This window comes from Apodemus sylvaticus, chromosome 13 (genome assembly GCF_947179515.1).
Source record: "Apodemus sylvaticus chromosome 13, mApoSyl1.1, whole genome shotgun sequence".
Classification (NCBI taxonomy): Eukaryota; Metazoa; Chordata; class Mammalia; order Rodentia; family Muridae; genus Apodemus; species Apodemus sylvaticus.
The window spans coordinates 76049005-76073418 of NC_067484.1; positions in this window are offsets into that span (position 1 = coordinate 76049005).

The following is a 24414-nucleotide window of genomic DNA, read 5'->3' on the forward strand; positions in this document are numbered from 1 at the left end:
CTTTTGTAAGAAGAGAAAGAAAAGGGTCACAGAATGAACGCCAGAAGGATGGACAGTGGATAGACACTGTGCAACCACAGGTGGGCATCCAAAATCAGCCAGTGTGGTCAGCAATGACTTTCTCTGGGTGACACCTGTGACAAGGATGAATTTCTGGGATGGCATGGTTTGCTGGGTCCATTGGAAGGAAATACATTGGATTAAACAACTTAGGTAAAGGCAACTATTTTTCTCAATATTCTGGTGGTTACGAATGAAAGACACTTTTCCCCAGAACTCATGAGGCTGACACAGAAGTATTGATGCAAGTTCTAGCCAGCATGAGTGACATTATAAGATCCTGTCAAAAAAGAATCAAAGGAAGGAAGGAAGGGAGGGAGGGAGGAAGGAAGGAAGGAAGGAAGAGATACAGACCAAGAGGATAAAGCTATCTCTGATTATTTGTCTGCTATCTCAAAGGATCTTGGTGCTCATGAATTCATAGGATGTACTACAGGGTGTCAGGGCTTCATAGGATGCACTACTGTATGTCAGGGGTGCATGGGATACCGTCCTGTGTGTCCTGGGTTCATAGGGTACACTCCAGTATGTTTGGGTCCATAGGATGCACTCCTGTGTATCATGGGTCCATAAGATGCACTCCTGAGTGTCATGCATGGGTCTATGGGACACACTTTGGTGTATCACAGGCCTACTGAATGCATTCCTATGTGTCATGTGTTAATAGGATGTACTTCTACATGTCATAGGTTCATAAGATACACTCCTGTGTGTCATGAGTTCATAGAATGTACTTCTGTTTATCATGGGCTCATAGGATGCACTCCTGTGTGTCATGAGTTCATAGGATGTACTTCTGTTTATCATGGACTAATAGGATGCACTCCTGTGTATTATGGATTCATAGGATGCACTCTAATGTGTCATGGGTTCATAGGATGCATTTCTGTGTGTCAAGGGTTCATACGATACATTACTGTGTGTCATGGGTCCATAGGATGCACTTCTGTGTGTCATGGGTTTATAGGATGTACTTCAGTGTATCATAGGCTCATAGGATGCACTCTTGTGTGTCATGGGCTCGTATGATGTACTTCTGTGTGTGCCATGAGTTCGTAGGATGCACTCCTGTGTGTCATGGGTTTATAGGATTCACTTCTGTGTGTCATGGGTTTGAAGAATGTACTTCTGTATGTCATGGGTTTATAGGATGCACTCTTGTGTGAATATCTCACTAATCTCTTTGGATAAGCTACCTGTTCCACTGGATTGAGACACATCCTAACTGCTTCATTTTAACTCAGTTTCATCTATAAACATTCCATCTCTAAATGCAGTTTACTCAGAGGTGCTGGGTTTTAGAATATCAATGTCAATTGGTGTGGACGTTGGAATCAATTCTTACAGGGGAGAGCAGTGTGGACAAATCAGGAAAAAAAAATCCTACTTTACCCAAAATGATCACCTATGTGTTATACTATTATTTGAGGTGAAAAAGAATGGCAGGAAAAATAACAAATACTCTTGAGACCCAAGCTGACTGTTTTGTTTACTATAAATAAGGCAAAAACAACTCTGGAGAGTTGGCTCAGTGATTAAAAGCACTGGGTGTCTTTGATGGGTTCGATTCCTAGAACCTACATGGTGGCTCATAAATGCTGATAACTCCAAGTTCAGGAAAGCTGACACTCACTTCTGTCCTCAGAAGGCACTAGACACACCCATGGTATATAGACATACATGCAAGCAAGATACTATATTATAAAAAATAAAATAAATCTAAATGAAAGCTTTAAAACTCTACAAGAGAACATTTTGTGAGAAGAAAGAGTCGAGAACATGGGTATCTGCAAATGTTGAAATGAAACTAATATACAGAGAATTAAATATTATCAGCAGACATGGGAAGTACCTCCAAAGTGCAAGCATTAGACTTTGTGATATATTACATACACTGATATCATGAAGGGGAAAAAAAGACATCAAAGCAAATACTGAAAGTCTGAGGAACAGGAGAATGTACGACTTTTCTTCTTATTCCTCCTATTCTTTACTATTTACAACAAACAGAGACAAACAAGGAGTGGACACATTTATTGGGTTTCAAGAAATCTGTTTCTTTTTTCCCCTCTCTTTCTTCTATATCTGATGATATTTTGCATGACATGGATTAAATTGAGATAATTATAAGACATCTGAATGGGAGTGCTTGATTGGAGATAAAAGCCTTGAAGTCACAGAGGAATCATTCAGGTAGAAGTGATGGATACAGTAAAACATTAATAGCAGGAGTGATGATTGTTATTTAGATGCTTGAATAATAATAGTAATTACCCAGCACCCACCAGGTGCCAGGACCGACCGTTAGGCACATTGTTTCATCAAATCCTCACAAGGACTCTGTAAAATAGGTGTATTATTTCTGCTTTACAGATGAGAAGCCTGAGTCTTTGAGACATTAAGCAATTTTCCAGGGATCATATAGCATGCAATATGGGAAGAGTGAGCCTTCAAACCCGTCCCTGTCAGACTTAAACTTTATGTGCTTCAACTCCACTTTGCTGAAAGATAATTACTTCACATGTGGATAATGAATTCTCTTCTTGGGGCAGCATATTAAGAATTGCATAGAAAATAAAACTTAACTCTTTTCTACAGGTGGGTGGAAAATTACATTCCCTTGTCTTTATGTGGCATGGGCCAGATGTGGGGCATCCAGAATATGAGATGTCTGACAGGAGGAAATTATTGCTTATTAAGCTACAGAAGCTCCACTCAAACCAAAGATGAAATTGTTCTTGAATGGTTAGAGGGACGGTGCTGAAAGAGGTAGTAAAATTACTGGGCACAACCTCTGAAATCCCTACACTGGATGTGTTAATTCAGCAATTCCTGATTTGGGGAGATATCTTCCATCATATTATGCCAAAGCTATTTTGAGCAAGAATTAGCACTTTGAAATGGGCATGCAAATTTCTCATTTCAATAAAACTGCCATTGCTCTATAAAGAGAGATGGAGGGCTAGGATAAATTTGCTCAGTTTTTGGAATGGACATGGGAGGAAGAAACTAAAGATTTTTTTTTCTATTTGAGTCTCTATAGAATAAAGGGAATAGAAATCTGACAGGATCTCAATAACTGCCTGGGTCTTGGCAACAAAATTGGAAAAGAAAAAAAGGACCTTAAACTCTGTGCAGTCATGTTGTTAAGCCTTTCCTGGTTACGTGGTCAAAATCTTAAATGATAATTATTTTGAAAAAAGCTGTATTCTATTCTTGACTGCATTGACTAAATTACTCGAAATTTCTTTGTGTAGCACATTCATGTTCCCTGAGGAGTGAGTAGCCCTGATCTAATCACAGAGAGAGCAAAGGACACTGGAGGAGGACTACATGGCCATATCTACACATTACAGTAATTATCAGCTAATGAAAGAAAGTGTTTAATATATTGAAGACTCAGACCATCAATTTTGAATAGAGAATATAATGACATAAGAATAGGCTATGGCCCCTTGCTGACTTTTGACTCTCATTTTACCTTTTGCCATCCTAGCTCTATTTGCTTCTACAGAGAGTCCTTTGATTTTGTGTGCACATCCACCCTGAATACGTAAGCTCCAAATACAACAGTGGACCATCCTTGAGACAGAATGGTAAAGGGCAGTCCACTAAGTTATGATTGATGGCTGCGAGGAGATAGCTAAAGAAGAAACATTGACAGACCTTGAAAATGGGTTTAGGGAAAACAAAAAGAAGCCATTTTTGGTTGATTCCAAGAGGAAAACTTACATGGAAAGAGTTGGAAAACAGAGCCTCTACCTAGCAATCTCTAGAGATTCTAGCAATCTCTAGTTCATCTTGTAGTCAAGAAGACCTTTGTAGAATAATGGGGCCATCAAATTAGTAGTCCAAGTAAGGGACAGTAAAAAAAAAATACCAATTTGCCCTAGAAAAATCATAATAGATAATGGTTTTTAATATCTGTGAGAAAGTAAATCTTTCTTTAGCTAGCTTGTTAAATAAAATGCCCTTTCCAAATGCTTCAGGCTTGTTTATTTCATCATAATTTTATAGAAAATGTGTATAAAATAATGCATTTATGCAAAAATTATTTCTAATATTCTTAGCCACCCTAGTCTTTAAAGTGAAAATTCTTCTTTAGTAAATGCATACTGTGCCACTGGGGCTATGGAAATTCTTCAAAGATAGGTGTGCTGAATCAAATCACCATTTTCATCTTTGTTCTGACATTAATTTGCTGCCAAAAGGCTTTTCATTCCTTGTGTCTCTCTTAGTTTCGACTGAAGACTGTGTATCTTGTTTTCTCTCAAGGAGTGTTGTCAGGAGCATTTTAAACCCAAGGGAGAGCCATGAGGGACTACATGCTAGGAAGCTTCATAGCCAAGGCACTAACCACGGTGAGTTTGAAAGATGGGGCCCAAAGGCATGGCAAAATTTTGTTACTGATCCTGTGCCATAATTAGTGTCATGTTCATTATGGTGGTTCCTATTCAGGATGTTTGTGAATTGGAACAGAAGCAATTCTCTAACTATACAGACTATGGACATGAAGGAAGGGTATTATGAGCTACCTGTACCATGAACAAGAAGGAATATAACAACCTCAAGATGAAAGTCATCCTGGATATTTGTCATTTAAGTTAATAAATACACTTTCAATGACCATGGATATTAATCATTTGACATCAAACATAACACTTAGTGTTTTTACACTAAACAGAAGTCAGTGAAGTTTAACATTAAGCAATCATTTAGTATTTATTAAATCTAGTATTTAATGATTAGAGGAATGTTGCAAGGATTAATCTGAAAGGATTCAGAGTTATCTGCAGGACAATAGGCAACTCTGTGCATAACAGGGAATACTTGGTGCTTCTAAAAACAACGTGAAATTGCTTTTGAAGGTCCTGTGATATTGTTCAGCCTCAATTTGAGTCCTGTTGAATGCAAGCCAGATGGGACAAACTGATAGGAGCTAAACAGCAGATGTCAGTAGATATCTTGGCAGCTGTTTGATATCCAACCACATGAATTATCAGAATAGAGCCTTATCTTCAGGGATTCTGACAAGAATGGAAATGTGGGATAATACTGCCACAGTTGAATCTGCTGTGAAGACAGATCTAAATGAAGGTGTCCTCGGGCAAAACACGGTTTATTTGGTAGGAAATGAAAAAAATAAATAAATGATTCTTCATGTTCCCAACGTGGTACTGAATTCAACAACTGCAAAATTTTCATTTGGCTTGGATGAAGAGAGACTTAAACTTTCTTTCCCCAGAGTAATTCTGCTGGGTTAGAATTTCCTGTGACAAGAAGAGTGAAGAAAGTAGTCTCAATCATTGTCACCTTGAAAAATTGTCATCATGTTGCACATCAAAACTGTTTTGAACAAGGTGGTTTTAGAATCTGTGACTGCTCTTACACGTTTCTTCATACTCACAGATATTTACATCTTTAAAAAAATGTACTTGCAAAAGACAAAATACCAAATAGTTCTTCCTTACTCTGTGAGATGTTTTGCAAATGTCTTACTCTCCCAGTGTGGATCTCTACTCCTCAAGTATTTCTCAGTGACTGAACTCTGCTGTTCTACAAACTCCCTTTCAGACATGCATATGGACCAATCCTTCTCCATTAATCTAGTAACGTTCAGATTTGAAAGAATCACTGTATAATTCATGCTTGGTAACATCAGAGCAAGTATTCTTTAGTAGATCTAACTCCTTTGGGAATTCTGGGATCGCCTGACACTTGCTCATCAAAGCCTGGTGTGTGTTCCTTTCCATAGCCCTGTGTTCAGTGGTTGTTTGTTTATAGCTTAAATTTCTTTGTTGCAGTAATGTTCAATCCATGAAAATTGGTGACCACTACAGAGTTGGGTATTTGCACTCTAAAAAATGTCTTTTGTTCAATATACACCAGTACATCATTAGACAAGAAATACTTGGATCTTTTATCTACGATGCCTTGCTTTGGTATGTCCTCTGCTGTCAGACTGTTTCTTGTATTGTTGTTCTCAGCATGCTTTCAACAGGTTCCAGAACATTGTATATTTTCTTAGTTACTGGGCTGAGACACTCTCAACTTCAATAAGGAACAGCAACTTATTTTATTCCTTTTAATAGCAAATAAATGTCTTTAAGAAATGTACTTTGACTTCTTAAACAAATACTGTCACCAGTGAGTGAACTCTTAAACTATTCATAAATAGATGGGTCAGGTGATTCAATCATAGGTAAATGGCATCATGAACTGATCTTGCCATCTGTCAATTAAAACATCTATGTAACTGTACATGTTCCTTTGACTTAAGATAGCTTTGTCCTTGCCTTATAAGTTCACATTAAGATAAATACTGAACCTATTCAATACCAAGCTTGAATTCCAACTACTAGAAGTCAAAGTGGGTTTAAAGAAGCATTTTGAAAGAAGAAGAAGAAGAAGAAGAAGAAGAAGAAGAAGAAGAAGAAGAAGAAGAAGAAGAAGAAGAAGAAGAAGAAGAAGAAGAAGCATTTTGCAAAGGTAGGCTCAAACTAAGAGTTCATATACCATTAATTAAAATAATAAAGTCACATTTTAAAACTGTCTTACATTTTGTTTTGCTGGAGATTTGGGGATTCAAAGAAGGACCACATACATTTCAAGCAAGCAATTTCCCTCTGAGATGGTTTTTAAATTTTACAGAGTCTTTCTTGGAATTTCAGTCTTCTTGACTCAGGTACCTGAGTATCTGCGACTATGGGCATGTGGCATGGCACTGGCCTGAGATGACATTCTTAATTATTAATTCTAGAAAATGATCATTTATATCTACTAAGGTAGAAGAGTGTCTGTAGGCAGGCCCTCCATGTCACAGTGTGGAAGCATGCAGAACTGACGGCATTATTTTACATGTTGCTTCAATAGTTCTCCTCTTATAGTCATGTAAATCTCTGCATTTGATGCTTTATTAACACAGAAGAAGTTCTTTATGCTCTGCCAACTACATGGACTTTTCTTTTCTTTTGTATTTTAAAGACAATATAAATGCCCTGGTGTTGTCACTAGCCATGAGAATCTAATGCTTCATATTTGCCCCTGACTGAATGGCAAATTATTCCAGTTTTATTTAGAATGGAGGACTTGGTTTGGAACAGAAATATTGAGTTGTAGGCTCTGTACCTCTCTTTAAGTTTGACCAAATGGTTATTGTACATAAAATATAAACTTGTTTATCTTTATAAATGATTATAGTGATGAGTCCTGAGATCAAATACACAATTTCTTTGAGAAGTCAGAATGACAGTAAATGGAAAAGAAATTTTAAGAGAGGTGGAACTAAAAAATATTTACAATTTATTTTTATATATCTGCTTTTAAAACCAATATGTGATTAAACAATAAACTTAAAATTTATATTTAAGACTGTACCATGATTTACAACTTGTGTCAAGAAGATACTCAGTCTGTTGTCTTAATGTCCTTGACTTATCAAAGGGAAGGCAAAACCAACCAAAAAAAATTAATGAAAATACAATTAAACTACAAAATGTATGATGACTTTAAAAACCTTAGGAATATAGAGAAGGGGAGGGGGAAACAGAGCAGATAAGAGACACCTCCCTGAGTTAGCAAGAGTAGGGAGGGGACCCAGTAGTAGTTCACATTTTATTACATGTGAGTGGATTCCTCTTTCAAAGAGTAGAGGTGAAAGTTCTGATCCTCTTTAGAGCTTTCTACTTAGAAACCAAACTGCATTCTGAAAGCATGTACCTGCTCTGGTGAAATCATTTGACTTCAGTGGATCCTATAGAAGGATATCACCCATTCCTTAGCTCTGCCTTTTTCTTAATGTATCCTTCCTCCCAGGTGCATCAGACTGAAATAAATAAACAGTGGAAGAAAGGGTCTTCATCTGTCATTAACTCCTTGGCTAAAATGATGACAGTGGAAACTTGGTGGAATGATCTCACTCATCCTGAAACAGCAGAGGCTGCCCAAGCAAGCCAAGATTTAAAAACCAAAGGGCACATCAACATAGAAAAACCAAAGGGCACATCAACATAACGTACATATTGTGGAGATTGTTGAAGGTCAGAACATGATCTTTTGCTTCTTAGTGACATATCATGCCAATATTTGTCAGCTCTCACTGAAGGCTCGTGCTCAAGCAGTGAACAACATGCATGGCTTGGCATTTGTTTTCTGTCCTCCTGCTTTGAATATCCTATTGTTATAAGCATACAGGTTTGATGATTAAATAGTTGAGGTTAAAGCATTTTCATGCATCACTGTCCAAAACACATTTATAATGAATTACAAGAAGTCAGCCCAATGGACTACAATGAATCATTTTTTCAAACTATCATTAAAGAATTAAATGAACATAAATGTTACATTTACTTTTTAAATTAAAAAAAAAAGTGTTTGTCACCTGAAACAAATTATTTTCCCCTTTAGGGGAGATTTGTTCTTAAGGTCTCAAAAACCTTCAGAATATAGTTCTAAGCTGTCCCGGACATAGCTCTTAACTTAAAAAGGCTGTATACCATGATTATTTGTAAGGGTCTTATCCAGACTTATGTGTCCAAGGACAACCTTTTAGATGGATGAGAATACATAGACTTAAAGGACCATGGGTTTTGGGGGTTGTGTCTCTATTTAAAAAATGTAAATGCAGGTAAAACTAGATCAGGGATCCATAGGTATGAATTATATTTAAGTAGAAACTTTTGTGGTTTTATAACAGAAACTTGGAACAATAGTTAAGGACTGCCAATGGCAGTCACGTTTGCTGAGAGGAGCTGACAAAAGATGAACATGATCTATCATGACTTAAGTGATATATACCAGACAATGGGGTTCACATCCGTGAGTAAAGGCAAGCTGCTTGGCTAGTGTGATGGTTCAGCAGGCAAAAGGTATGTCTGGAGTTCACCCCAAACCCTAGAATTCACATGATGAGAAGAAAGAAGAGGCCCACGAGCTGTTTCCTGACTTCCATTGGTGCACCATGTACCATGAAGTTTGTGAACCTAAACACATAGAAAGACAGATGGATAGATGATAGATAGATAGATAGATAGATAGATAGATAGATAGATAGATAGATAGATAGATAGATAAACAGACGGATGGACAGACACACGGACAGACGGACAGACAGACAGTAGAATAAAAAGACAGGCATCTTCATAGTATTCTTTCCATGTACATTTGAGGCATGAGTGGCTTCATTTAAATCCTGAGGTTTAAACATAGCTTGCCTATTACTACAGGGTCTTCCTGAAAAGCAAATTCTTCATAGCAGTCTTGGTGGTAACCATGGGCCTACTGGTGATAAAACACAAAAGCTTCTCAAATCATTTTTTAACATGAGGGCACACTGTTCTCTTACTTTAAACAAAATAGAAGACATTGTTCTAAATAGCTTTAGATTATATGGCCTTGAGATCAAGATAAAATGGCCAATCCACAAAGATAGCAACTACTGCCACTGATTTCTTCTCCTCCTGATCCTGGCTGCCTATTTGAGTTTGGGAAAGTTTTACCTTATGAAGTTCAACTTCATTTTCTTGTAAGTCAGATCAGCTTTTCCTCAGAGTCTGCGTTTTCATCAGCTGCTATTACTCTACAGTGGTGAAGCTTTGGGCAAGTGGACAAGCACACAGACTCCACTGGGAGAGAATACTTTAGCTCCATATTCCCAGAGAGTTGTCTAGGCAGTCAAATGCTAACATCTCAGTTTCCCTTTTACCTAAGAAATGCACAATACTCCTATTCTGACCATATGGTATCCAAAGTCCATATGGCCCTCATTTAAATTAGATACAATTTTCACTAGCAAAAGGCACAGTAGGAGAACAGAGAGGGACAGAAGAACTGGGCAGTCAAGCCAAATTAAAAACAAACAAACAAGCAAACAAACCTTCAAGGAGAAAAGAAACTTAATGTTTGTCCTGGCAAGGATTGCATCATACACCAGCCTAATTGTATGAATTCATTAGGATCATGGTCCTTTCAATCAGGAAAGTTAGCTGATGACAGTGATCAGAACACTATCTAGAAATAATGTGTGATTAACATACATTCAGCCCAGAAAATAGTGGAGAATTATTCAAGTATGCATTAAGCTCTTAACCATAATCCGATAAGCAGTTTAAAATAATTTTTATGCAGAACTTGGATTTTACTTCCTCAGCAGAATTTGCCTTTTCTCCTAAGTGTGGGCTGCAAGGGAGTCATTTCTAAATTCTTATGCATGAGTAATCATGCCATATTCTGTAATACATTCCTCTTGTGAGTATGTGATCAACTACAATGCAATTGATGGCTTTCCTGATTCATTATCAGCAATTTGTGATCAATTTTACCACATGGTGACAGCCTGGAGAGGAAGCTGGTGCTAATGTGTTTGATGGTTTCATTTATGTGAAGCTTGCCAGCTAAGTAGAAAGGGGTGCGTGCTGACGACCACCCCTCCTCCACAGGCAAGGCACAGCAGCAGCCTTGCGGTGTTACTAAAGGGAAAATTGAAAAAGTTTCCAGGAGATTAAGCAGAAAGCTTACAACTTGCATGAGACTCTCAATTTTCCAGCGGCTCTGACAGGAGGATAAATCTTCAGCTATTTTAACTAAAGTGTAAGCAAAGCCAGTGTCTAACTAGGGTAAACAAAATTTATTATGATTCGGACACGGCAGTGGTGTTTACATCTGGGTTGACAAAATTGCCAATGTGTGAGACCCTTAGTTAAGAAAAATGTTGCTGTCGGCTTCTCATCTGTCAGCTAGAGGAGTGTGTGTGTGTGTGTGTGTGTGTGTGTGTGTGTGTGTGTTTTCTTGAGAGCTGTGGACAAAGTGATTTCGAACACCAGACTTCGATATTATGCATTTGTCCAACTTGGGTCAGTGCTAAGCACATGTGAAGTATCTGTGCATAGTGTGGTTTGCACTTGATGCCACTTTAAAATAAGATTTCATACAAAGCACAACTCACATATAACACCTCTCAAGGTGTGCTTTCTGGTGTTGTTCATGATACTTTAACTAAAAAGGGTTACCAATCTATCTCTCTGTCACTTTGAGAAATGGTTGAAAGGCAAGTTGGTGAGAATCTCATATCTTCTAGAGATCCAAGCTGCCCTGGCCGTCTGTCAGTGGGCATCCCCTGAAGACTTCGCAATTCTTCTCAAAGTTGATGAAGCTGAGAGTTTGTTGGATTGCTCAGTCCTCCCTGACCCTTCTGGTGGTTGGTGATTCAATTTTGTCATGTCTTTGGCATACTGGGGCCTAGAATTCCATAATATTCTTTATACATTGCTTGTGCACCCTGATCAGACCTACCATCTCTGTGATAGTTTCTTGGGTAGGAATGGTTTAAATCAGGAGTTTTCAACCTATGGGTTGAGACCCTTTTGTGGGTTGAATAACTCTTCCACAGGGGGTCACCAGAAAACACAGATATTTACATTATATTTCCTAACAATAGCAAAATTAATGTTATAAAGGAGCAACAAAAATAATTTTATAGTCATTTTATGAAGTCCAACATCATGAAGACTCTGGTGAAGATTGCAGTATTTAGGAAGGTTGAGAACCACTTCTCTCTAAATGAATGGGGCACAGTCTGGAGGACATGGTAACTTCATACCGAACACCACATAAGAATAGTTGGGAAATTTCCAAGCCTCTGCTGTGTTTGTGCTGGTGTTGGCTGAGCACCTTTCCAGGTAAGCTCTATTTTGCAACTATAAAATGTGAAATTCCAGCTGAGAATATTACTGTGGCAATTTCAAAAGAAAATGAGAAATGTCATTTTCTTTCCAGACTTTAGATCAGCATCCGTGACTGAATGTTATCACTCTTCTTTACACAAATCTTACTTCAAATTGGATACCCAGAAAGTCAAAGGTCAACTAGGATAAACCTAAGACTGGCTGTATCATCTTGGTCTCCCAAACATTTCTTATCTTAGATTAGAAGTTGTTAATATTTGTAGATAACCAGAAGTGAGTCAAGCAAACAAGTAGAAGATGTATTGATTGCTTTTGTTTTTGTTTTTGTTTTTCCCAAGACAGGGTTTCTCTGTGTAGCCCTGACTGTCCTGGAACTCACTTTGTAGACCAAGTTGGCCTTGAACTGAGAAATCTGCCTGCCTCTGCCTCCCAAGTACTAGGATTAAAGGCATGCACCACCACCGCCCCACCAAAAGGCTATCTTTTTGTTGTTGTTGCTGTTTTTGTTTGTTTGAGACAGGGTTTCTCTGTGTAGCCCTGGCTGTCCTGGAACTAACCCTATAGTCCAGGCTGGCCTCGAACTCAGAAATCTGCCTGCCTCTGCCTCCCAAGTGCTGGGATTAAAGGCGTGCACCACCACCGCCTGGCAGAAGATGTATTGAAGGAGGAGAAAATGAAAACATTGTTAGTTATTATTGTGCATGGTTACATAAGGACATTTTCATGTATGTGTGGAGCAGGTTTGGGGTTCATCAACCCATGACCCACTAAGTTACCTCTCTTCCTTTCCACCTTCCCATTAGTCTAGTTTGTGCCTCAGGCAATCTCACATCTACTTTAAGTTTATCTACTTATGCATGATTTTATATAACCTAAGAACTGGGACATGCAAATGAGAGAAAAGATGATTTTTGTACTTCTGAGACAGACTTAATGCAATTTATATGATTATGGCTGCTATGTCTGTTTCGTTCCAACAACAAAACCTCATCCTTTTTTATGGCTGAAAACATTTCCATTGTGTCTATAAGCCTCATTTTCGTAGTCTCCTGTTAGGAAATGTGGAGGGTAGTTCTGTGACATAGCTCTGCAAACAGGGCTAGATCAAATGCTAATGTGGCTAAAACATTTTTAAAAGTTATGTTATGTGAACAACAATCTCCTGCCTTCCCTCCCCCAAAAACCTTCCACAATGAGAAACCAATTGTAACTTTGATATTGAACTGGCTTCCTTCTGAACTCTTCAATAATACACTATCAAAAACCGAGCTTATGTCCCCTAGCCAAGGTCAATCTCAGATATCTCCTTGATTAATGTGAAAACATATACACTAAAATCCAATAACTGCTGCCAGAACATTCATATTTATTAGAGATTTCTACAGAACAGTCCATTTTCAATTTGAAAGCAACTGGTTTCATCTTAACTTTGTTATTTTTCCTACCACTGTCAATTTCACATGTACTTACTCTATGTCACTTGTTTGGCTCTGTCTAGTTATGAGGTTTAACAGGATTCGTCTCAAACAGCTATATGTGCTAGGTAAAACATATATTTATTTTGAATTAACTTATACTTGACATTTTCTCTCTTTTTTCTTTGTTTCTTTCTTTTTTCTCTGTTTTTCTTTGCTACCTTATTTGTTTCTTTGTTCTTTGTTTCTTTCTCTCCTTTCTTTCTTTTTCTTTCTTTCTTCCTTTCTTCCTTTCTTCCTTTCTTTCTTTCTTTCTTTCTTTCTTTCTTTCTTTCTTTCTTTCTTTCTTTCTTTCTTTCTTTCTTTCTTTCTTTCTTTCTTTCTTTCTTTCTTTCTTTCTTTCTTTCTTTCTTTCTTTCTTTGTATAACAATCTCCTGCTTTAGATTCTTGTCCTTTCTGGGTTTTCAATTCAAGTTGTGTTCACATCTTCACAGGCTATAGACTCATTGTTCTGATGGCTGCAATTATTTTCCAGTATTATATGTACTAGTTATTCCAGAATTGTGGCTTCATTTTATTATGGAAATAAAAATTTCTCATTCAAATACCTTAAAAAATTAATAGCTTCAGCCTATTTTGCTTAACATCTTCTCTCCATCAAGATTAGTGTCTGTTTTTCAAAGTCACCGTAATGAGAGCTTATATGTTGGCATCTTCTTAAATTTAAATTGATTGAAATGTTGGACTTATCTTTTACAAGTCTTCATATTGTTCATTTCTTTAACTGTTGACACAGAAAATTTGCACAAGCATTGTCTTGTCACCATGTACAAGATTTGAAATTAACACCTTAAAAACATGAACTAAATTCCTTCTATTAGTTTGTCACTGATCATGAAATGTACATCATGATCAATACTTTTTTCTGAGAAACACACATTCAGAGTCATACACACATAAACACATCTACTACAATTTTCTGTATTTGTACATGCAGTGTATTGCAAATGTATATTCATCTGGAAGTGTATACATGCATCTATAAAATCATTACTTCACCGTCTTGATCAAAGTCTGAGCCTTCTCCACATAATAAGTATAAATATTTTTCTAATTTTTTTGGCTGATGTCAGTTTTACCATTAATATAAGCTACTAATTTTCAAAATGCAAACTTAAAATCTTATCCTTATTATCACAGTTAAGACATCTCAAATGCCTGAATACACATTTACTATTTACCATATTTAAATGTTCACTTTTAATTTCCTCTAATTAAGATAATTCAGCTTGAAGTTAAATAGCTGCTCTTAACTATCAACTGATAGTTTTTGATTGATAGATGGTTGGTGCCTCTGGAGAGTTATTTAAAATACTCTTGTCAGTCACAGTAACCTTTTGTAAGTTTAAAAAAAAATTGGTAAAATCTCTCAATAATTTGGGAATTTCTGTTTCTTAGAGTTGAATTAAATTTCATGCTATGTCCAGTAACTTTTCATTTTAGTCCTGATATTATTAATTCCTTAAGTATATTGAATTGTGAGTAATTTTTTATAGTGTAACTCATTCAACAAAGGCAGACAGATGATTCATATTGTAACAAAATTTCTTGATTGCCTGTGTTCTATGTGCTAAAAGGAGATACCTGCCAGGTAGTACTTGGACAGTTAGGTAATATATGCTATAAATTTGGGTTAGTCATCTATATTCTGACTGTTAGTCACATTATGTACCCATGTATAGTAGGAAGGGTAAAGTAATCTGTAGGGAAATACAGAGGAAAAAAAGCATGCATTCTCTGTGTGGAGGAGGATATCAAATACAATAGGTCTTGGCCAAATGTAGATTTGCTTAAAAAAAATCTCCCCCCCCAAAAAACCAAGCAAGCAAACAAACAAATAAACAAAAACTACTTCTTTTGAGAAGATTGAAGATAAGTGTGTTTTTTCAAGGTATGTTGTCTCCAAATTCAGTAATTCACTAAAGTGAAGAGTGCATGAACTAACCTCTTTCATTGAGTAAAGCAACCTGCGATCTGAGACTCAACCCCAGTTCCTGGATAAGCTTTGGCCTGCCCTTGTGTCTTTGGTTTAGTAGTGACATGGAAAGAAAGCCTGTCTCTAATCGGAACATTAAAAAGCTGGTTCTTACTAGGGTCATTTATTTAGAAAGAAAGGCAGGAAGAAAGGAAGGAAGGAAGGAAGGAAGGAAGGAAGGAAGGAAGGAAGGAAGGAAGGAAGGAAGGAAGGAAGGATGGAAAGAAAGAAAGAAAGAAAGAAAGAAAGAAAGAAAGAAAGAAAGAAAGAAAGAAAGAAAGAAAGAAAGAAAGAAAGGTAGAAAGGAAGGAAGGAAGAAAGAAAGAAAGAAAGAAAGAAAGAAAGAAAGAAAGAAAGAAAGAAAGAAAGAAAGAAAGAAAGAAAAGTAGAAAGAAAGAAAAAAAGTAGAAAGAAACAAAAGAGAGGACAAGTAAAGAAAAGAAAATTTAATAGATGAAATCCAGGATCTCTTGTCAGGTTTTGTTCAATTTAATTTGATAAGGAGGAATAAGTATTGGGCCTTTATCAGAATATCTGACATACATTTGTTCAGGAGCTGGGGAAACTTAGGGAAAATCCCAAGGAAGATGGTGTCATTTTTCCAAGATGGCTTGGGCAATATCATCCAGAGAGGAATTATTAGTAAAGTGAACAACCAAGCTATTTGCCCCTCTGTTTTTGTCCAAAAGAGGCAGAGCAATACAACCAAGACCCAAACATAGTCATCACTCAAACATTTGTTGATTGGATTTGTTATGACTTAGAGCAAGACCCCTGAATCTTGCTCTACTTGGAAACAGACAGAAGAGCATCTGCTGAACACGGTCACTGTGCAGCTAGGCCACACTGACACAAAAGTTCCGTATTCATAGTTTTTCATGTGAATGTCTGAAGTACAACGAAGAAATAGGAAAGTGAGCATGTATGGGCTGGAGAGATGGCTCAGTGGGTAAGAGCACCGACTGCTCTTCCAAAGGTCATGAGTCAAATCCCAGCAACCACATGGTGGCTCACAACCACCCGAAAAGAGATCTGAGGCCCTCTTCCGGTGTCTGAAAACAGCTACAGTGTACTTACATATAATAAATAAATAAATCTTTTAAAAAAAAAGGAAAGTGAGCATGTGCAAATAAAAATGTTATGTGTGCCACACTTAGAGATTGCTTCTCTGAATGATCTATCAACACCCTGTTAGGTAACTACTCCACAGTATAAGGCATCGTTCTTGGCAGAAATTAAAAACATACATACGTAAGTCATAATTAATCCACACAATAAATTTGAGTGGTTATTATGTTCAAGTCTTAGTTTTATCTGGGAATTCTGATACTGCACATTTCTCTTTTTAATTGTGTATATGACATAATGAAATGTAGATGCTCATTTGTATGTTAGACTACCAAAGCTTGGTGTGATGACATTTTAAGTTAGAACTTCAATGCACTAAATGGCAGTGTCTCAAGTCAAGCTATGTTCATTCCAAAATCACATATAGTATGCCTAATATTTAATAACTTATAATATTTCTGAGTTGTTTAATAATCTCCAAGTTCACTAGAGGCTAGTACATGGGCCATATTCACTGTTTTGTGCTCCTTTACCATTACCTACATTTATACAGCAGTATAAAATGTGTAAGAAGCCTCTATAATTAAATATTAGTACAGTGGAATATTTACCCTCTATTCTTTTTTAGATTTTCAATTCATTTCTTTTTTATTTGATATATTTTTTATTTACATTTCAAATGATTTCCCCTTTTCTGGCCCCCCACTCCCTGAAAGTCACATAAGCCCCCTTCCCTCCCCCAGTTCTCCCACACACCCATTCCCACTTCCTTGTTCTGGTATTGCCCTATACTGCTACACTGAGTCTTTCCAGAACTAGGGGCCACGCCTCCGTTCTTCTTGTACCTTATTTGATATGTGAATTATGTTTTGGGTATTCCAGGCTAATATCCATTTATTAGTGAGTGCATACCATGATTGATCTTTTGAGACTGGGTTACCTCATTTAGTATGATGTTCTCCAGCTCCATCCATTTGCCTAAGGATTTCATGAATTCATTGTTTCTAATGGCTGAATAGTACTCCATTGTGTATATATACCACATTTTTTGCATCCATTCTTCTGTTGAGGGATACCTGGGTTCTCTCCAGCTTCTGGCTATTATAAACAGAGCTGCTATGAACATAGTGGAGCATATATCCTTATTACATGCTGGGGAATCCTCTGAGTATATGCCCAGGAGTGGTATAGCAGTACATCTTTCGGAAGTGACGTGCCCAGTTTTCTGAGGAACCGACAGACTGATTTCCAGACTGGTTGTACCAATTTGCAACCCCACCAGCAGTGTAGGAGTGTTCCTCTTTCTCCACATCCTTGCCAACACCTGCTGTCTCCTGAGTTTTTAATCTTAGCCATTCTGACTGGTGTAAGGTGAAATCTCAGGGTTGTTTTGATTAGCATTTCCCTGATGACTAATGAAGTTGAGCATTTTAAAGATGTTTCTCTGCCATCCGAAGTTCTTCAGGTGAGAATTCTTTGTTTAACTCTATACCCCATTTTTAATAGGGTTATTTGGTTTTCTGGGGTGTAACTTCTTGAGTTCTTTGTATATATTGGATCTTAGCCCTCTATCTGATCTAGGGTTGGTGAAGATCCTTTCCCAATTTGTTGGTTGCCGATTTATCCTTTTGATGGTGTCCTATGCTTTACAGAAACTTTGTAATTTTATAAGGTCCCATTTGTCAACTCTTGATCTCTGAGCATAAGCTATTGGTGTTCTGTTCAGGAACTTTCCCCCTGTACCGATGTCCTCGAGGGTCTTCCCCAGTTTTTTGTCTATTAGCTTCAGAGTGTCTGGCTTTATGTGGAGGTCCTTGATCCATTTGGAGTTTAGCTTAGTACAAGGAGACAAGGATGGATCAATTCACATTCTTCTGCATGCTGACTTCTAGTTGAACCAGCACCATTTGTTGAAAAGGCTATCTTTTTTCCATTGGATGTTTTCAGCCCCTTTGTTGAGGATCAAGTGGCCATAGGTGTGTGGGTTCATTTCTGGGTCTTCAATCCTGTTCCATTGATCTGCCTGCCTGTCAGTGTACCAATACCATGCAGTTTTTAACACTATTGCTCTGTAGTATTGCTTGAGGTCAGGGATACTGATTCCCCCAGAATTTCTTTTGTTGTTGAGAATAGTTTTAGCTATCCTGGGTTTTTTGTTATTCCAGATGAATTTGAGAATTGCTCTTTCCAACTCTATGAATAATTGAGTTGGGATTTTGATGGGTATTGCGATGAATCTGTATATTGCTTTTGGCAAAAATGGCCATTTTAACTGTATTAATCATGCCGATCCATGAGCATGGGAGGTTTTTCCATTTTTTGAGGTCTTCTTCCATTTTCTTCTTCAGAGTCTTGAAGTTCTTGTCATACAGATCTTTCACATGTTTGGTAAGAGTCACCCCAAGGTACTTTATACTGTTTGTGGCTATTGTGAAGGGTGTCATTTCCCTAATTTCCTTAATAAACCATATGAGAGAACTTGAATCCAAGATCTACTTTAATGATGTCCTACAGGTAGATGCTTTTTCTGTGCAAGGCAAACATCTTGGCAGATGTATGCCTTGTACATACAATGGATAAAAGGACAGGAGACAGCAGAATACAGGTGATGTTTTGCAACTGATGAGAAAATGTTCTTTGCTGTGGATATATTACATATCATCTTGGAGTCAAGCTTCAGAGCCAGTGGCTTTGGATCCATCACAAAGAGACTCTAGCCTCTTACTGTTTGCAAGATTATTGTAAGAGCCAAGATTTCCCTCTACTGCATTAACTAAAATAATATGTGGGAGTTATAAATGCATGAGGAATGTTACTTTCCGGAGAAATGCAGGGATGACTAAAGTAAATGAAAAACAAGGAATTTAGCATCTCTGCATTGGACCTTCTATGTTGATATAAACACAAAATGCAAACTAATTCAGGCAACAGCACTCACTGTCCTAAATGTGTTACTATTTGCTAAGAAATATTGACAAGATTATATTCATCTTATATGTACACTTGTTCCCGTATGACCCCACATAGATTCATGTGACATATCATGTGTTTGTGATATATGTGACAGAGGCACATGAGGTCAGATTGAAGGTCTTGTATGGTGACACAGCCAGTAAGTGGAAGAACCAAGATGGAAAACTGTATATTCCCCCCTCAAAGAACATGCATGGCATTGTCTTCGCATTCTTTCCATGTTAGTCAGCTTTTTTTTTACCCTTTTTACCTCAGTTTCTTTCTTTGTTATAGAGCCAAGGTAGTTGAATTCCATCGTGTCCCTTTCAGTTCAAATTCTCGTTGAAGAGTAATGTAATTCCCTTTAGCCATAACATTTCCTGTGAGGTAAGGAAAAAACTGTATTTATATCATCTATCAATTCTCTCTCCTGACTTTTATTAGTTTTTTTTTTTTTCTGTATGCCTCGGCCTCCTGGGTCCAGCATCCCTGTCTTTCTGTCAACTTCTCAAGTAAAGTAATGTGTTTCATTACATTTTGGATGCCACACCAGCTTAATCCCATTGATAGAGGGCTATGCAATCAAGCTGACAGTTGGATGATGATTCGAATCGTCCCTGACTCATTACTTTGTGAAGGATTTGGCATGCCAATCAATGGGGAATGATGTGGCGTGCCTTGAAGAATGACAGTAATCCATTTTCCACCAATTGACATGATGAGTCTTTGACAGACTCACAAGTTATGGGGCCAAAGCCAAACACAATTTGGCACACACCTCCCTGCACTGCCATTTTGCAGACCCTGAGGGTATTTGTCAAAGCTGTAGCCTTCTTGTCTTCCACAGTCTTCAGCCCAGGGTCTCAGGAGGCAGACAGCATTAATAGGCTTTTGCAGGTTAGTAATGCAGCAACATCCATGACCCCACCTGGTGTACTTGTCCAAGGTGAGAAAGTAAAGAAATAAATTAGACTTCATAATTGTACCCATCCATGCAGACACCCCTAAATTTATACACCCCAGCAAGAGCTGTCTTTCAAAGTCATCATTTGGGGAGTGCATGCATTTATTCTAATGAGGCTGTCAACCTTTAAAATGCATTTGCAATAACCTTTAAATTTTTTCTTCAGAACTAATATTTAAGCCATGCTATTTTCCTGTCTTCACATCAGAAACATAGCCTCAGCTTGATCATGTTTCATATTAATCTAATTTTCACTTTGTCTATTTCTCTAAACAATTCTCTCTGAAGTTATATATATATTCTTAAGAAGAACTGTGGCTTCCAGGAGAAATTCAGCAGAAGAGCATTAGTGTTGCTATCATATGATCTCTAGACTTAGGGTCTGGATCCCTAGGGTAATTGCTGTAGAAACATTCACATGACACATATGAAGGTAAATTTTCCCCATATATATAATGTTAATGACAAATTTCTGATATAGGGTATTGAGTATCTTCAAATTTCCCTAGTAATTTAAAATGTACACTCTCACATCACTTGGAGACACAACAGAAGGGAGAGGAGCTCTTCCCTAAAGCAGAGCAGAGCCGTTGGCTTTCCAGTGCCAAATGGTGAGCCCTTGAAAACATACTTACAAGTAACATCATATGAACTTAACAGGTTATACTTAGAAATATATAATTACATACTTATACACATGCAATAATAATTACTTACAAAGAGGCCATGAATTTGAAGGAGAACAAGAATGGACATATGACAAGATTTGTAGGAAGAAATATCATAATTATATTATAATCTAAAGAAAGTAAATAAAAGATGGAAAAGAAAGAGCTACCCTCTTCTCCATTCCATGGCCTGCTTTGCAAAAATATTCCTGGGATGTATATCCCTATCAGAAATCAATAGAACCTACATTTTCCTTCGTACATATCTAAAATATTCATACCAGGACAGCTATCCTTTCACTATAATTGTAGCCTGTTCAACAGAATATTTTTCAAATGGATCTTGGTTAAGTGTCTTTCCAACATGTTGAACAAAGAGAAAATTATTACCCCCTCTACAATTGATATATTCATTACAAAAGCAGAAGAAACCATAACCAACCAAACAAATTGACAAACCATAGTACAATACCCTACAGCACAGCTTAAAGAATCACTCACCACTTCTTACTCTGTGCCCGTGCAGACTAGGATTTCAAATAAAGTTTTAATGACTTCCTCTTTGATATGAACAGTCAAAAACCACTAATGTTTGAAAAAAATATTAAAAGTAAAAGAAAAAAACCCGAAGAGGATATAGAAAGAAATGCTGAGGCACTGGTAATATTGGTTTATAGACATTTTTTGATTCTATCTTAATTTCTTTTCAGTGTAATATCAGAAAATAGTCTATGTTCCTTAAAATTTTTTTCTAATTTGTTGGAATGCTCTGGATATTTTGTAACTTAGTAGACATTCTGTATGCACTTAAAAAATTAAGCCTGTTCAACAGAATATTTTTCAAATGGATCTTGGTTAAGGGTTTAGTTGACTATTATACAGTTTCTGGTAAAAAACAATTTTTTTGCAGTTGCCCAGTATTTTGTCAGAAGTTCTTTGAAGCCATGTTTACAACCACATTCACATTTGGGATCACAAAGTGTCTCAGTGACTTAATTTTCTTATATTTATAAAGCCCTCATATATAACAATGGTTATGTTCTTTACTGTTATATAACATTTTTAAATAGAAACAGGATTGGCAAGTTTCTTTTAAGTCGTGTTGGCATGGCATGCCTTTTCTCATTGTTTTTCACTTATAACCTTTTTATATGTTTCATTTTAGATGAACTTCTTTCAAGTAGCATAGAGATGGGTCTTTTTTTATAAGTTTTACAACACAATATTATGTTTCTGATTGCCAATAGAAGCACTTAGAATATTTCCATCTAATGTGATTTAATTTTGAATCTGTTTTTGTCTGTCTTCTGTTGCTTTGCCTTTATATTTGACTTCTTTCAAATTAACTGAATTTTAAAAGTAAACTTATTAGTTATTTTGTTATCTTTGCTGACTTTTCATTATCTTTTGCAGTTATTTTGATGGTTGCTTTAAAGGATATAGTATATAGTTTTAGATTACCAGAGTCTTTTTCTACTGCTTTTGCATCAACTCATGAAGAGTAAGAAGATGCCAATATTCACTTCTATCTCAGGTTTGGTGCATGTTCATGTGTTTTATTTGAGGTTGTAACATTTTAGTATTGGCCCCAAATACATGGATATTGATTTTATTTATCATAAATTACTGTTATTTTCATATATACTGTAAACTATCTTCTAACGGGATTTAAATGATAAGAAAGAATCCTTACAAATTTCTGCCTGAATGTTCTGATGCTATTCACTCCTGCGTGTGGATTAGTACTTCTGCTTGCTGTGTCTCCTCCCTGATGAACTCTTTAACATATCTTAAGATAAAAATCTAAAACCAGAGCATAAGTCAGTCAAGGAGAGCTACATATTGTTAATTGGAATTCCATGAGAAGAAAGAGGGAAGCTGGAAGGGATGGAGAGGTCCAGTGAACATTTGGGGTTTTAGATTCAATGGATTAGAGCCTTCAGTGACTTTGGCTTTAGATGAAATAGTGCAGATGTCAGGGATAAGAAAATTCAAGAAGCTTTTAGACATCAGAGAATGCCTGCAGTTACATTGAACGTGTTACCTGGAAGGGAAGCTGGGGATATATGGGAAGATGGCAAAAAGAGATGAAGACCAAGACAACATTGCTGTTCAAGGTCTCAAAGTTTAATGAAGAACTCCAGATATATAGGAAGGAGAACACCCTTCCCCCCAAAGACCAGCAGAACCAGTTCACTTGCTCCACAGGTGGCAGGTGTTTCTGCAGAGACTGCAGGTCCTTGAAGAACAATGGGCTTCACGTTGATCTGAGCACTCCACGCTAGGTGGAGGGGATTATGGCTGACACAGGAGTTCCCACTCAAAGGCTGGGAGAGGAACTTCACATTGGTCAATGTGAAGTTCCTGCCAGGTGGCATGGCACCTCACTAAGGCTCTCTACAAGAGAAAAATAAGACTACTTAAAAAACTTATCCAGAATCAAAAAGTTGAGGGGTAAATGTTTCATCAGCAAGGTGAGAATGAAGACTAAGCTAGTCCTTAGAATAGAGACTAGAAGAGGGGAAAAAAATCACCAGGAAATGCTTGCTCCTTTGTATCCTTTCTTTTTGGAAGTTATTGATTAATATGTCCATGAGAATTAGCAAACACAAATGAGAAAAGAAAGAAACATTAGAAGTGAAGGTGTAATACAAAAGAAAAACAGATGTGATTCAGAGCCTAGTAGTCAGGAAAACAATTGCTCATTGCCCATAGCAGGGAAACTGGTCAGCCTGCAGGATTAAGAGAAACCCAGACTGAGATGGAACTTGGAGAATACCTAGAATGTTTAACTGAGTTGAGGGTATATTTCAATTTCCCCGGGAGAGTTCAGGTGAATTAGTTGAAGGTACATAGAACACTAAACAATTGGAAATCCTGAGTCAAATATTAACTCATGAGTAAATACAAATACATACCCTAGAGAGAATGTACCCGTATACTAAGATTTACCTGAGAGTATTATGTATTCAGGAAGCAATGCTGAATTATGGTTTAATGAAAAAAAATATGACAAAGGATGAGAGGCTGAGGTATGCAGATCTGTATATCTGTGCATATGCACAACTGGTGAAAAAAGTCCAGAGTCTCAGAAATTCAACCAGGAACAATAAAACTGGACCCAAAAACAGAAGGAGGACACATTATTCAAACAGGCGGAAAGACTGAGATAGAATGAGGTAGATACTTCTGGAAACAGAAACTTAGGCGTTAGGGACCAAACACTCTTTTCTTAAGAAGAATCCTGGCTTATCAAACTTTGCAATATATATATATATATATATATATATATATAATGAATTCTCAAAGATAGACATGAAACTCTAAATGGATAATAAATTTATTTAAGAGACAGAATATTTCTAAAATTGTTATTCTCACAGCTGATACAATAGAGAAAACTTTAACTGTGACATGCTGACTGTGTCTGCATGTGTATTGTCTGCTGATACTCTATAGCCACTTGCCAGCTTGCTTGTATTATTTTACTTTAAATATCATTAGGTTACTGACTTATTCCTCACTTATATGTTGCTGCATAAACAATGTGCTACAGAAGATAAATAGGTA